Source organism: Vulpes vulpes, chromosome 9 (assembly GCF_048418805.1).
Source record: "Vulpes vulpes isolate BD-2025 chromosome 9, VulVul3, whole genome shotgun sequence".
NCBI classification, from domain to species: domain Eukaryota; kingdom Metazoa; phylum Chordata; class Mammalia; order Carnivora; family Canidae; genus Vulpes; species Vulpes vulpes.
In genome coordinates, this window is record NC_132788.1 from 42,357,846 (window position 1) to 42,373,010 (window position 15,165).

Here is a 15,165-nt window from a genome sequence, read left to right on the forward strand (position 1 = left end):
CCCCCCAAGTTGATAACTAAAATGAACTGCCAACAAGACTTTCTGCAGAAGGTTGGTCATAATTCAGAGCATGGGCAGCTGCTGGTCAGCTGAGGATACAACCTAAAGCAGGGTTCCCCATTCTCTCCACTATTGACATTTGGGACCAGAGAACTCTTTGTTGTCTTGTGTATTGTACAAAAGTCAGCAGGATCCCTGGCCTCTATCCACTAGATGACAGTTGCACTCTCCCACAACCAAAAATGTTTCCAGGCATTGACAAATGGCCTCTGGAAGGTAAAATCACCCCCTCTTTGAGAGCCACTGGAATAGAGGAACATCTGATTGTCTTGTATTGGGTATTGATTTCTGTCTCATAGGTAAAAAGAGAACAAATGATCACAGGGCTGAGATTCAGCTGGATAGCACCAGTTCAACTGATCCACTGTTTATAGTCCAGCACCTGTTCTGATTGATTGGTGCCTGTGCCATACTGGTTGGTAAATATGCTTAATATAATTCTTGCATCATAGTGAAACTTAGGTTGAGGTTTCTCTAAAGAAGTAAAGGTTAAAGCAGATTTTAGCTGTTCACGTACTGAAGATGTTCATTCAAAGAATATCATGGTGGCTAAACATAGTCAGGTGGTTATCATTCTACCTCAAAGGCTTCCAACAATGCCTCACTGGTTTTTTCACTCACTGTTACCTTCTTCCTCTCTTTCCGAACTACAGTATAGAATGGTATTTCAGACTGTCTGCTCTTAATAATAACCACAAGTTACTTACCTGGTTCTGGACTTTTGCAGAGCCGGTATTATGAGCTGACTGTCCTCCAAAGGTCTCTGTAAATAGAAATATAACACTTCTGATGATGTATCCTTAGTCTCTAGGGTGAGGCATGTATACCATGTTTCTCCATAGGATGGTTTCAGACTTTGGATTCCAGAGTACTTGCAGTGGAGATGGTGACCTGTTATAAAATGGGAAAACATTCAGATATGTGGCCACTAGTTTTGAGCTATGTCCAGAACAGTTCTCCAGTATAGGGAAAAGGAGAGAGGGAACAACCAGGGAATGGTAGTACCAATGAATTCAGGACCCAGGGAAAAATGAAAGATTAATTAGGTTGGGTTACTCCCTAAGACTAGCCCATCTGCCAAATAGAATCATACAACTGCCCTAGACAACCACATAGTTGTTGCAATGCTACTAAAACCATTGGAATAACGGGCCACCCATGGTAAGCCTTCTCAAAAAGATTTAGGTAGAGGCATGGTTTTTGGTAAGAGTTCTGGATATGAGTAGGGAATTCATTGTCATTTATCATCCAGATCCTCAGTCACTGAATGGGCTTATCAGTCTCTGGAAACAAAGCTCTGAAAGAATGTTAAGGGCAGTGGAAAGACAAGGATGCTAAAGTCCCCAATTTGCCCATATCTATCACCAAGTAGGCTTCTCAGAGGTGCTTCTGGGTCTGCCCACAGGCAGTTCCCCACCTGGACCATCTCCCCTCCCAATTCACTTACCTAATACTCTATCCATTTACAACCTGCGGGGCTTTGAGGATGTTACTTAACTTCTCTGTGCCTCAATTTCATTTTCTCTGAAATTGACAAAATGATTGTTCCTACTTTAGAAGTTGTGGTGGATATTAATGTGAACAGATGGTTAAAGGACTCAGCATAGTGCCTGGCACATAGCAAGGTGATAAATGTTAGCTATTACTATGAAAACTGTTATACACCCTTCCCATGTCAGCTTCCTCCAGGAAAATTGTCTTGATGCTCTTAATGAGGTATACGTGTTATCTTCAGGGATCGCCAAAAAGTGTTCAAAAGTACCCCTCACAGATCCTTAGTGCAGCCTCAGTTTAGGCCCACAAACAGGACCTGCCAGGAATAAAACCTCAAAGTTCTGGATGCGATTATGGATACAGTGGTAGGCATAGACCAAAAAAAGCTTTTTGAATAATTGAGATCACTATGGGGACTGGAAGAAAAAAGAGCTCTCTTTTTATGAGATCCCATGTACTAAGGATGATGTTTTTCAGGAGTTAACAAGGGCTATCTTTGCTAGCAAGAAAGCCTGCCTGTGAATGAAGATGATACAGAAGAAAGCAAAGGTTAGAGAGAGATAGAGGTAGGGGAGTGAGGATGATGGGGACAGAGAGACTGGATTACATTGTTAAGACCCTGGATCCAGCCAAGACTGAAGACAGAGGTACCCAAGGTTGTTAAGCTGTCAATAAATAGCGTCTTTTTACCTAAGCTAGATTGAATTTGGTTTCTCTCACTTGTTATTGAGAGTCTTGATTAACACACCATATTCCCCATCCATAACACATATTATGTTTCATTTTAATCAATTGTTTAATTATCTATCTTCCCCCAGCTAGGCTGAAATTCCATAAAGGCAAGGCCCTGTCCTTTAGTCGACTGTTGTGTGCTAAGCAGTGTCTGCCCAGAGGAGGCCTGCAAACATTTAAGTGATGAATGATGAATATTCTGGAGGGATTTCAGATGTTAATCAAAAATTCTACATGGAGTAATGATGGAAAGGATAAAGCCCCACTGTCTTTTCTCAACTCCTCTCCAGCTAAATACAAATTAGAATTCTTATTTCCCCCAAAAGACATCTCTCCACTTCTTTATCTCCCCTTTCCCTCATTTTTTAGAGAAAGAGAGGCAATGAGAACTTTGCAGTCTGAGATTCGGGTCCCCAGTATCATGATATGAGGCTCTTTTAAGGAGAGCAGAGATGTGGACACTTCGGAAGTGTCTTGAACACATCATATTTAGCAATTATCTCATTAAACCTTCAAATTTTTGAAAATATATTGCTGTTCTTATTAATGATTTCCATAGGAGATATTGGGCACAAAACTGAGGAAAGGACAATCTGTCCCTGACTTCTTTCTTTGAGATTTGTGTTTCTTCAGGCCACAGCTGACCATAGTTTGAAATAGTCAAAACCAGAAACAAATGAGCACTACTTTGTGTTGGTCAAGAATCACTCAATTGCAAGTAATCCACACCTGATGTAAACAACTGCAGGGAAATTCTGAAACTTTATTGTGAGGTAAATGAAAAGCTTAGGATTTGCCAGATACACATAACACTGAAGCCAAGTCCTCAAAATCTGTCTTGTTCTCTCCATCTTACAGTTTTTCTGATGGCTGTATTTACTGCTAAATTTCTCCAAGGATAGAAACAATGGTCTTTGAAGTGCAGCATAGAATCCATTTCAACCCCACAAAAACACTCTAATGGGCTCTGTTTGGGTCATATGCCCAAGCATATGCACCTTTCGCTGATTCCAGCAGAATGGCATTCTCTTGTGGGCTAGCCTGGGTCACGTATATCTCTGTGGGACATGCGGGCAATGTGGGAAGGAGGCTGAGTGGTGGTTCCACTAGTATCATGGAAGTAGAAGAAGTGGTCATTCCAAAAGGAAAGGAATGTGAGCAGACGCAAAAGAAACTGGCACCCACTATCTATTCCCAGTTCCCCTACTTGCTCAGATGTGTCCCAACCTATTCCCAGAGTGCCCAGAGGGATCTATACCATGCATTCTTAGTTACCACATCTCCCATCTGGCCCAGGAGTCTCCCTTGGAGACTCATGTGCTCCAAGCTTATCCCAGGTGGAGAAAATATGCCTGATGTTCAGTGGTTCTAGTTCTGACACACAGCTGCACACACCACACACCAGTGACCCAGCGCTCCCACTGCCTGGGGAGACTTGTCATGTCTTACCCCTTTTTTTAATTAGCCTCCTCTCTCATGAAATCCTGGGAACGAGGCTGAAGGGTGCAATATGAATGGCCTGGCTATAATGAGAAATGTCCTTTCTTTCATACTGGCTTTGAACCAAACTTGCGAACGTGAACTTTCTCTCCTTAGGCTGAGTTCCATCCCAGAAGCTTCCTTTGTCTCTCATGCCAGTAAGCTTCAGGCAAGCCAACCCCACACTCCCACCAGATCAAACTGGGTAACTCAGCATACCATAATGCTTGGATCACTGCTGTACTTTTGGGTTTTCTTTTTGTTTGTTTATTTTGCTTTGTTTTAAAGATTTATTTATTTATTTGAGAGAGAGAGAGAGCCTGTGAGAGTGCACACACGTGTGTGTGGGGGGGAAGGGGCATAGAGAGGGGCAGAGGGAGAGGAAAAGAGAGAATATCCAGCAGATTCCCCACTGAGTGCAGTGGGGACTTGATCCCATGACCCTGAGATCATGACTTGAGATGAAATCAAGAGTTAGAGGCTCAACCAACTGAGCAGCACAGATGCCCTGATTTTGTTGTTGTTGTTACTTTTTAAAAGAATTTTCAGAAGAATATTTTATTCTTACTAGATTTCCTACTTAAGTGTTACCAGACATATTTATTTGTGAGTTGTCCTCAACAGCTTATTAATCCCATCATTGATCATCTATCAGGTTGGCTTGGTGGTATTCTAATTGGTTATCAAAGAACCAAAAAGTACAAAGGTGTCCTCTCAGAATTTTCTTTCTTTGGGGGGCAGAGATGCTTTGATTTGTGTGTCTTTTTCTCAAGTAATAATCTTAAGTTTTTAAAGCCCTGTACATAAAACATTGATGTTACAGTCAATATAACTGTTGACTTTACTAATTAACTATGAGTAGAATTTTTTCAAGTGAAGGAGAAATACCTTAATTGACTTTACAGTGACCTAAGTATATTTGCAATGGTGCCCGGCCTTCTGTCTGTACCAAAACTTTCTTCGCATTCACGGGACATATTGCCAATTAAGGGAACAATAATATGCAAATAGATGTTGGCAGATACCATGGGCAGCATTTCAATACATTTTTACATTCATTCACCCGTAATGAGCAAATGAGCATGCAGACTCATGCTGTGGCCAGGTTCCCGCTCCCTCTCTCACCTAACATGCATTCTCTTTCCTTGCCTTCCAACACATGTCATCACAACTCCTTAATCTGCACATCTTTCCTCCCGGTAGACCTCATTCAGCTCCACTCATCTCCAGCGTTGATCTCTACCTGCCCATCACAAATAATCACTCAGGAAACAGCAATTCAGGAGCCCTCCCCTCCAACATACCTACACATTCCAAACTGGCTCACAATGAGCCAACCTTTCCAAACTGACATTAGCATTCTAAGCAACATGGTGAAATGAAACAGGTAATTTAGAAACCTCATTTATCTCTTGCAGTTACAACCCTATTGTTTTTCTGGTGCCGTAAATTACCCATAGACAAAGCATCAAGGTCTAAAGCAAACACTTGTCAGATTAAACCAATGATAATTGAGAGAACTGGAAGACATTAATTCTGACAGTCAATCTGTCCTCCTGTTTGTTTTGCGGTAGCAGAGAATATAACAATATGGACATCTCCAGTGTTGCACATTCTTTCACCTGAAGTACACATTTTATTTTTGTTCTTGTTTTTATTGAAGTTTGATTTGGCAACATATAGTATAACACCCAGTGCTCATTCCATCAAATGCTCCCCTCAGTGCCCATCACCCAATCACCCCATCCCCCACCCCCACCCCCTTCTGTAACCCTTTGTTTGTTTCTCAGAGTTAGGAGTCTTTCATGGTTTGTCTCCCTCTCTAATTTTTCCCTCTCAGTTTCCCTCCTTTCCCTTATAATCCCTTTCACTCTTTCTTATATTCCCCGTATGAGTGAAACCATATGATGATTGTCCTCCTCTGATTGATTTACTTCCCTCAGCATAATACCCTCCAGTTGAAGCAAATGGTGGGTGTTTGTCCTTTCTGATGGCTGAGTAATATTCATTGTATATATAGACCACATCTTCTTATCCATTCATCTGTCGAAGGACATCGTGACTCCTTCCACAGTTTGGCTATTGTGGACATTGCTGCTATGAATATTGGAGTACAGGTGTCCTGGCATTTCACTACATATGTATCTCTGGGGTAAATACCCAGTAGTGCAATTGCTGGGTCATAGGGTAGCTCTATTTTTAACTTTTTGAGGAACCACACTATTTTCCAGAATGACTGCACCAGTTTGCGTTCCCACCAACAGTGCAAGACGGTTCCCCCTTCTCCACATCCTCTCCAACATTTGTTGTTTCCTGTCTTGTTAGTTTTTGCTGTTCTCACTGGTGTGAGGTGGTATCTCATTGTGGTTTTGCACGCAGTACACATTTTATAACAAGGATGAATGGAACAGTTCTCCTGGCTAGGAAAGGCAGGTTGTTGATCAAGCTGGAAAAATGTGTCCATTTGCCTTTGCAGAACCCTAGCACCCATGCTGAAAACTTTTCCTGTGTTTCCCCAGTCCAAGCACAGCAAAAGAATATATGTATGTGCCTTGCTATTTGCTAAATTATTCAACAAATGAGTCTTTTAGGATATTCATAGAAGATAATTGATTATATGTGCACTTTAGATGGGGCTTCCTAGAGAAATGCTTTAAACAGAATAAGGCTTACCATTTACTTACATCAGCTAAGCACCATTTATGTAAGCACCATTCTATTTAAGTATCAAAGAAATCCCACAAGGTGAAGATTATAATTTTCTCTCCTGTAGAAGAGGAAACTAAATGTTTAAATGATTTGTTCAAAGGTCCTCACAGCCTAACCTCAGCCCCTTCACCACACTCTGTGGCCCTAAGATAAACTTGCTGCTGCCTGAAATCACACACTTAGCAGAAAAAAGTATTTGAAAATATAATGACCAAAAAAATATAAATTTCATGAAAAATATTTATTTATAGATCCAAGAAGCTCAGCAAACCAGAAGCAGGACAAATACAAAGAAAAAACACCCTACTTAGTCAAACTGCTGAAGTCCAAAGAGATATTCTTTAAAGCAGCCAGAGCGGGGAAGAAAAACATATCATAAACAGGGGGAAAAAACATGGATTCTCACTTGAAACAATGGAGGCCAGAACACACTGGGTGACATTTTAGAAAACAAATAAATAATAGTCAACTCCGAATTTTGTAGTCAGCAAAAAATATCCCAAGGTTGAAATAAAGACATTTTCAAATAAATGCGAATTGAAAGAACTTGTTGCCAGCAGACTTGCACTAGTGTTTCTTAATACCAAAGACGTTCTTCAGGCTAAAGAGAAATTATAATGGATTGAGACTTGAATCTATAGGAAGTGAAGGAAAGTATCATGTCGTAATGCTTTTACTAAGTTAGTAGACACACTTCTGATACCTGGAGGCAGCATTTTGAATGGGGAATAAATGAGTTTGGGAAAAAAAGCAGAAACTAAACTATTTTAGAATAAGAAAGTAATGTCGTACATCACAAGGACAGAGGAATTGTTTTCTTTTTTTTTTTTTTACACTGTTGAGTATTTTTCCCTAGGTTATAGCTTTTTAATTCTATGACTTTTACTGTACAAACTTTCTATTTTTATCTAGTTATTTTTCCTTATGATATGTGTCTAGTTGCTTTTGTTTTCAGAAGTCTTCTCTTGACCAGAGATTGTGAGTTACTCATACAATATATGATTTTAGAGGTGTTTTTTTTTTTAAGATTTTATTTATTTATTCATGAGACACAGAGAGAAAGGTAGAGACATAGGCAGAGGGAGAAGCAGGCTCCCTGAAGGGAGCCTGATGTAGGACTCTATCCTAGGACCCGAGGATCATGACCTGAGCCAAAGGCAGGCACTCAACCACTGTGCCACCCAGGTGTCCCTACAGCTACTTTTATTTTATTTTCAGCTGCTTTTATAGTCAGTTATTTACCTTATCCCAAACTTACCTAATGTGTACAATAAAGTGAGAATATAGGACTCCCCCACCCCAATATGTTGACCAACACCATTTGTTAAATAATCCATCCCTTTCTCATTGATTTATATGTTCTCCATTATATATTAATCTTATGTTTTATAAGGTCTACTTCTGAGCTATTTAGGCTTATTTGTTATTAATTATGTATTAGACTATTTCCTTTGGACAGCTTTATGCTATAGTTCAATATCAAGCAGGTAAATTCTTCCCTCTTCTCATTTCTCTTTCTCCATTTCTTCTCCATGTGAATTTATTCTTAGAATTCTTTTACCATATTTCTTTCCTGCCACACACATAACTCTGGAATGTTGAATGGAATTTCCTTCAAATTACAAATTAATTTGAGAAGAATTTGTACCTTTGCTGTGTTCCATCTTACCACTAGGAATGTAAAATATCTCTCATCTTAATTAAGGTTCAGGCAAGGAAAAAATGCTGAGGATCTTCTAAAATTAGCAAATATAATAGGAGACACTCCCTCCTGCCTTTAAATGGGACCCAAGAGTGACAGTCTGGGTTAAGGTGAAAAAGAAATAAAAATCAACAAGCAGAAAGAGACAATGGAGAAACCTTGACCTTGCTGTTCATTGAAGAGGTAAAATTGTCTCTTGAGAATTCATAATCCCAGTCTGCTCCTCACATAAATTTTCACACAAGTTTATACTACTTATGAAGGTAAAAAACCTCAGGCCAGAATTTAATTTAAAGTAGCCCTAAACTAGCGCCTTCCAGGTGCAGGTAAAAATAAACACAAATCCTTTCTGGAAGAACTCACCTTCAACTGCAAACTCAAAGAAATCCCGCAGATAAATGTATAAGGAAATGAGAAATTCATAATAATAATTTACAAACTAAACAGAGAAGAAATAAACACTATTAGTGAAATGAGTAGTAAAAGAGACAATTGAAACTGACATATTAAAACTTCCAATAGAGAAATTCCACATTCAGAATTATATTTTGTGATATTAAATAAAATAAAATAAAATAGAAGTTTGAAAAACTTGGAGACTCTAAAAATGAAAAATATAATCACTAAAACTAAAATCTCAATTGATTGCACCCCATTAGGATAACTATTATGAAAAACAAACAAGCAGCAAATAACAAGTGTTGGCAAAGATAGAGAAATTGAAACCCTTGTCTACTGTTGGTAGGAATGTAAAATGATGCAACTGCTCCAGAAAACAGATTGACAGTTCTTCAAAATATGAGACATAGAATTACTGCATGATCCAGCAATTCCATTTCTGGGTATCTACCCCAAAAAATAAAAATCAGGAACTCAGACAGATATTTGTTCACAAATATTCATAGCAGCATTATTAACAGTAGCCAAAAGCTGGAAACAACCCAAGTGTCCATTGATGGATAAATGGATAAATAAAATGCAGTATATCCATACAATAGAATATTAATCAGCCATAAAACAGAAGGAAAGTTTGATATTCGACAATCAGTAAGTTAATGAAGGAATCAAAGAAGAAACCTGAAAATACCTTCAGACAAGTGAAAATGAAAACAGTTCAAAGGTTATGGGGCCTGGTAAAATCAGTTCTAAGAAGGAAGTTTATAGTGATACAGACCCCGCTCCCCCTCAAGAAACAAGAAAAATCTCAAATGATTTAACCCTATCCCTAAATGAACTAGAAAAAGAAAAACAAAGCCTAAGTTAGTGGAAAGAAGGAAATTATGTTTATCTTTAAAAGCACTCATAAGATTGCTGAAGATCTTACTTTCCAGAGTTTTTGGGAAAAGTTGATTTTGACAGTTTTTGCCAGTGTTCTCATTGCTTTCCTGGATAGGTAAATTTTCAGAGGTCCTTACTTCCCTGTTCTGGATTTTGAACTCTTGGTAAGGAAGAGCACCATCTCTGGTAAAGCTTTAGCAGTGTCTCCTGACTGATGATATTACGAAACTAAAAGACCTCTGTCTATTAAAGACAGAGGATGCAAATGGAAGCCAAAAAGTGGGAGATAGGGGACACCTGGGTGGCTCAGTGGTTGACCATCTGTCTGCCTTTGGCTCAGGTTGTGATCCCAGGTCTGGAGATCGAGTCCCACCTTGGGCTCCCTGTGAGGAGCCTGCTTCTACCTCTGTCTATGTCTCTGCCTCTCTCTGTGTCTCTCTTGAATAAATAAATAAAATCTTTTTTAAAAAAGTGGGAGATGGTATTTGCAATACATATGACTGACAAAAATGTGTCACAAATCAGTGAGATTTAAGAGCAGGTTAGACATAGCTAAAGAATTAGTGAACTGAAGGAATTACTTGGAACACCATCCAAAAGACATATAGAATATAAAACTATACCAAACAACAAGGAAGTGACAGTAATAAGGTCTAGCATATACAAGGAGACCATTTTTTCAAAGATGTATGACTGAGATTCTTCTCAAAACTATTGCTCTATCTAAATTCTCAAATACAAGAAGCCAAATGAACCCCAAGTAAAAAAATTCCACAGCTAGATAAAACATAGAGATACTGTAGGTCGTAAAATATAAAAAGATCTTGAAAACAACCACAAAAAAACCTCCAGATTGCCTACAAAGAAATGTCAATGAGAGTAAAATCTTATATTTCAGTGACAGTACACAGTGAATTATTTTCTTTTTTTTAAAGATATTTATTTATTTATTTATTTATTTATTTATTTATTTATTTATGATAGACATAGAGATAGAGAGAGAGGCAGAGACACAGGCAGAGAGACAAGCAGGCTCCGTGCCGGGACCCCAACGCGGAACTCGATTCCGGGACTCCAGGATCGCGCCCTGGGCCAAAGGCAGGCACTAAACCGCTGAGCCACCCAGGGATCCCCAGTGAATTATTTTCAATGTAGACAATAAAGAAGTATCCACAAAGGAAACTTTTAAAGAAATATGGGAAAAATACTCTAGATGGAATGTCTCAGTCAAGAAATTGTGAGCAGAGATATTGCTAAATACAAACAAATATAGATGGCATACAATAAAAGAAAGTAATGTCTAATTTGGAAATGAGGGTAACAGACTAGAACTAAAATACTGAACAAGGATGGGTGGTCACATTAGAGTGAGGCTTAGGGAGTTAGAGAACAGAAACTAGAGCCAGATTGCTTTGGTTGCAATCTTGAAGCTGGTACTTATTATCTAGTACTTATTAATTTGTTTTGAACAAGCTAATCAACATCTCTGTATGTCTCTATTCTTCTCTTAATATGAAGAGAAGCATCGAGCTCATAGGGTTATCATTATAATCAGTTAATGTATACATTGATCTCTTAGAGCAGTGCTTGATACAGAGCAAGTGCTATGTGAATGTTAGCTATTGTTCTCAATAAAGTGTTCTGAGGTCCTAGGATGCCAGGTAGAAAACACAATCATGATGAAAGAATAACACATCCCTTCTTTTTTTTAAAGATTTTATTTATCTATTCATGAGAGACACACAGAGAGAGGCAGAGACATAGGCAGAGGGAGAAGCAGGCTCCCTCTGGGGAGCCTGATGCAGGACCCAATCCGGGGACCCTGAGATCATGACCTGATCCAAAGGCAGACACTCAACCACTTAGCCACCCAGGCGCCCCCTCTGCCTTTTTGTTTTTAAAGGTTTGTTTATTTATTTATTTATTTATTTATTTATTTATTTATTTATTTGAAAGAGAGAGAGCATGCATACAAGTATGGGGGAGGGAGACGAAGACGCCTCAGTGAGCAGGTAGCTTGATACCGGCTCAATCCCAGGACTCTGGGATCGTGACCAGAGCCAAATGTAGATGTTTAACCAACTGAACCACCCAGGCGCCCCAACACACCTCTTCTGACAATAATAAAGAACATAGAAATTCTATTGACAAGCTTGTTTTAACTGACTCACTAAAACACTCTGTACCCACCTAACTTATGCCACATAGACTTTTTAAAAATCTGTTTATTAGTTTACAAGATAATTCCAAGAAGTAGAAATTGAACACATTGTGGAGGGTACTGCTAGTTGCCTTATCAATGATCAGCCTGCCATTCTTACACATTGACCACTGATTTCCTGAGTAGTAGCAATGTGCGGAGCTAAGACACTTTCTAAAGGTGTCTTTAGAGTTAACTGTGGGCAATAGACCTAGGCAGATCATTGGGATTTAAGTGGAAGTCACTGGGCTGGATTTCTAGAAAGGCTATCTTAAACTTTATGCCTTTAAAGCTAATATGCCTTGAACCAACATGTTTCTCATCCTTTGGTTGTGTGTATTTGTGTGTGGACACATATCTTCAAAGCTCCTGCAAGAACTCTGCCTTAGTTCTCACTTCCTGTTTCTGCAGAGCTTGAAGGTCAGCCAGAGGTGAGAACATTGGCCTCAGGTGTTCCTGGGAATATTGCACACCCCAGGCATGCACACAGCTTTTCACATGCATATAGCCTTATTGGTTTCCAGGAACATGTAGGAGATTTTCAATGCCCCTCTATGGACTTTACTGTAAATAATCTTTATTCAAGGAGATTTCACTAAAAATTTCTGGGACTTTAAAAATGGATTTTGACAAGTAGTTTCCTGAAATTGTCCAAGAAGAACAATAAAGTGGAATTTTTCTGTCAAACATCAAAACAGACTATTAAACCATAGTAACTATAATAGGGTGGCATTATTGATGAAATACACAGCATGATGGGGAAAAAAGTCCAGAAATACATACACACATACAGAAACACAACATGTGTGCACATTTTGCACATTTAAATTTATATAAAACTATAAAGTTATTTAATAAGTTTAGCCTGGGGAAGGAATCTTTTTAGGACAAAAGGAAAACAAGAAAACATAAAGGCAAATCTTGACAAATTTGACTATATAAAAATACTTCCTTATAGTGAAGGGCATCATGGATGAAATTAAAGGCAAACAATAGGCTGATTGACAATTCTTGTCAACATGCAACAGAAACAAAATTCAAGTTAACTGGATCCTACTTTTAATGTATTAGATTGGCAAAAGAAAAAAGTTCAGAGATTGGTAGCACCATGTTAACGTGGTTGTGAAGACACCCTCCTTCACTGCTAGTGAGAGAGCAAGTTGTTTTGGGAGGCAACTTTGCAGGACCTAATAAAATTGTAAATGTATATCACTTAAATGCTAATACAGCATTTTCACTTCTGGAAATCTGTGCTGCAGAATATTCACACGTGGGGCCCCTGGGTGGCTCAGTGGTTGAGTGTCTGCCTTTGGCCCAGGTGGTGATCCCAGGGTCCTGGGATCAAGTCCCACATCTGGTTCCCCACAGGGAGCCTGCTTCTGCCTCTGTCTATGCCTCTGCCTCTCCCTGTCTCTCATGAATAAATAAATAAAATCTTTAAAAAAAGAATATTGACATGTGCACAAAGATGGATATTCATGAAGTTGTTTATTGCAGTGCTGCTTGTGATAGTCAACCAGCTAGGAACCTGAATGTCCATCAGTACTCTGTGTGTGTGTGTGTGTGTGTGTGTGTGTGTGTGTACGCGCGCCTGCACACACATAAAGGGGGGAGGGAGTTACCGAGAGAAATAGAAAGATACTTCAATAAAGATTCGAACAGCTTTACGGTTTTCTTGATGATGCTTTTATGTTGTATACCATATACTTCTCTGTTATTTACATTTTTCAAGTGATTTGAAAACAATAAAAGAGAAAAAAAGCAAGCCACAGACCTGTGTAGAATTCCCAAAGAACTCTACAGAAGCAGATACGTATTTGTTAATGTATATTATTACTGTCTGATAACAATGCACAACGGCTCCCAGTGGCTCCTGGGGGTGACAGGGCGGCCGTGGGAGATGGAGCCGTGGGAGATGGAGATGGGCTTCCCACACCGACGCCGCGGGTCCAGGGCGCTTCCACAGGCTAGTCCACTGCTGAAATTAAAAAGCAGCCCCGGTGGCTCAGCGGGTTAGCGCCGCCTTCGGTCCAGGGCGTGATCCCGGGGTCCTGCGTCCAGTCCCACGTCGGGCTCCCTGCGTGGAGCCTGCCTCTCCCTCTGCCTGTGTCTCTGCCTCTCTGTGTGTGTGTCTCTCATGAATAAATAAATAAAATCTTAAAAAAAAAAAAAGAATAAAGAAGTAAACACATGCCTGTAAAGGGGAGGGGAGGGAATGGCAGCCGCTCTCAAGCTCAGGAGGAAGACGAAGAGGTGATTTCAAGATCAGGAACAGGGAAGCAGGGGATCCCTGGGTGGCGCAGCGGTTTGGCGCCTGCCTGTGGCCCAGGGCGTGATCCTGGAGACCCGGGATCGAGTCCCACGTCGGGCTCCGGGCATGGAGCCTGCTTCTCCCTCTGCCTGTGTCTCTGCCTCTCTCTCTCTCTATCATAAGTAAATAAATAAATATTTAGAAAAAAAAAAAAAAAAGAACAGGGACGCTTGAGCAGGCAGCAGCAACCCCCAAGGCGACAGAGAGCGTGGGAACCTGGATGACGTGGGGATGACGTGGGGACGCGGATGATGACGTGGGCACGCGGGGTGTGGGTGACGGCTGAGCACTGGTGGGCACGCCCTCAAGGGACCGCGCAGCGTGGGAAGACAGAAGTGAGGGAAGGGACGTGATCGAAGAGACAGACAGTGTTTGAGGCCGGCTGTGGGAAGAGAGGCAGAGGTTGGCTTCCAACTCTTAAATAAAATCCCAACTCATTAAATAAAAACCGCTGGCAGGGGAAGGTGTGTACTCCTAAACTGTGTCAGTGATTGTGTTTCTGTGAAAACCAAAACAGTTTTCTTGAGTTAGAAAAGTTCTTTAAACCATGATCATGGGCTGCCCATGCCTCAGCTAATGTGATTCATAACGAATGACCCTTTGGAGCAATTGGATCTCTTTATCTCTATTATTTTGGTTTTTTTTGGGTTGTTGTTGTTTTTTTGGTTTTGGCCAAACTTTTTAATTTAGTATTCTGTAGTTGCTTAACACACACTTAAATGGTCTTATTGGGGGAAGGGAGAGGGGAGGTTCTTGTAGATTCCCAAGGAAATGTCAGAAAGGCAAAATATGGCCAGCATTATCCATTTGCTTTTTTGGATTTACGGGGTGAATAGCACTTTCTTTACATAAGCATCTGATCTCAGGTTTTTCATTACAAGAACATTGAGATTTCAGTTTGAAGACACTCTGAAATCCAAAGAGTAGCATACCCCAACCACCCTCTAAGCTACCGACCTGTAGCTTGTTTGTACAGGCAGGAGGAGTCACTTCTCCACTTTAGAAGGCTAAATGTTTGTGGGAGGTCTTAGAATTGCTTTGCCTCATTTACTGGGAAAAATCAGATCTAGGAAGTGGCCTTTAGGGACACTTTTAATGTGAAAAATTACAACACTAGTACACAAGTCAAGTCTTAACACATTTAACATTTGCTTATTGAAAGCAATGTCATAAAGTCAAATAAGATTAAACAAGGTTTAC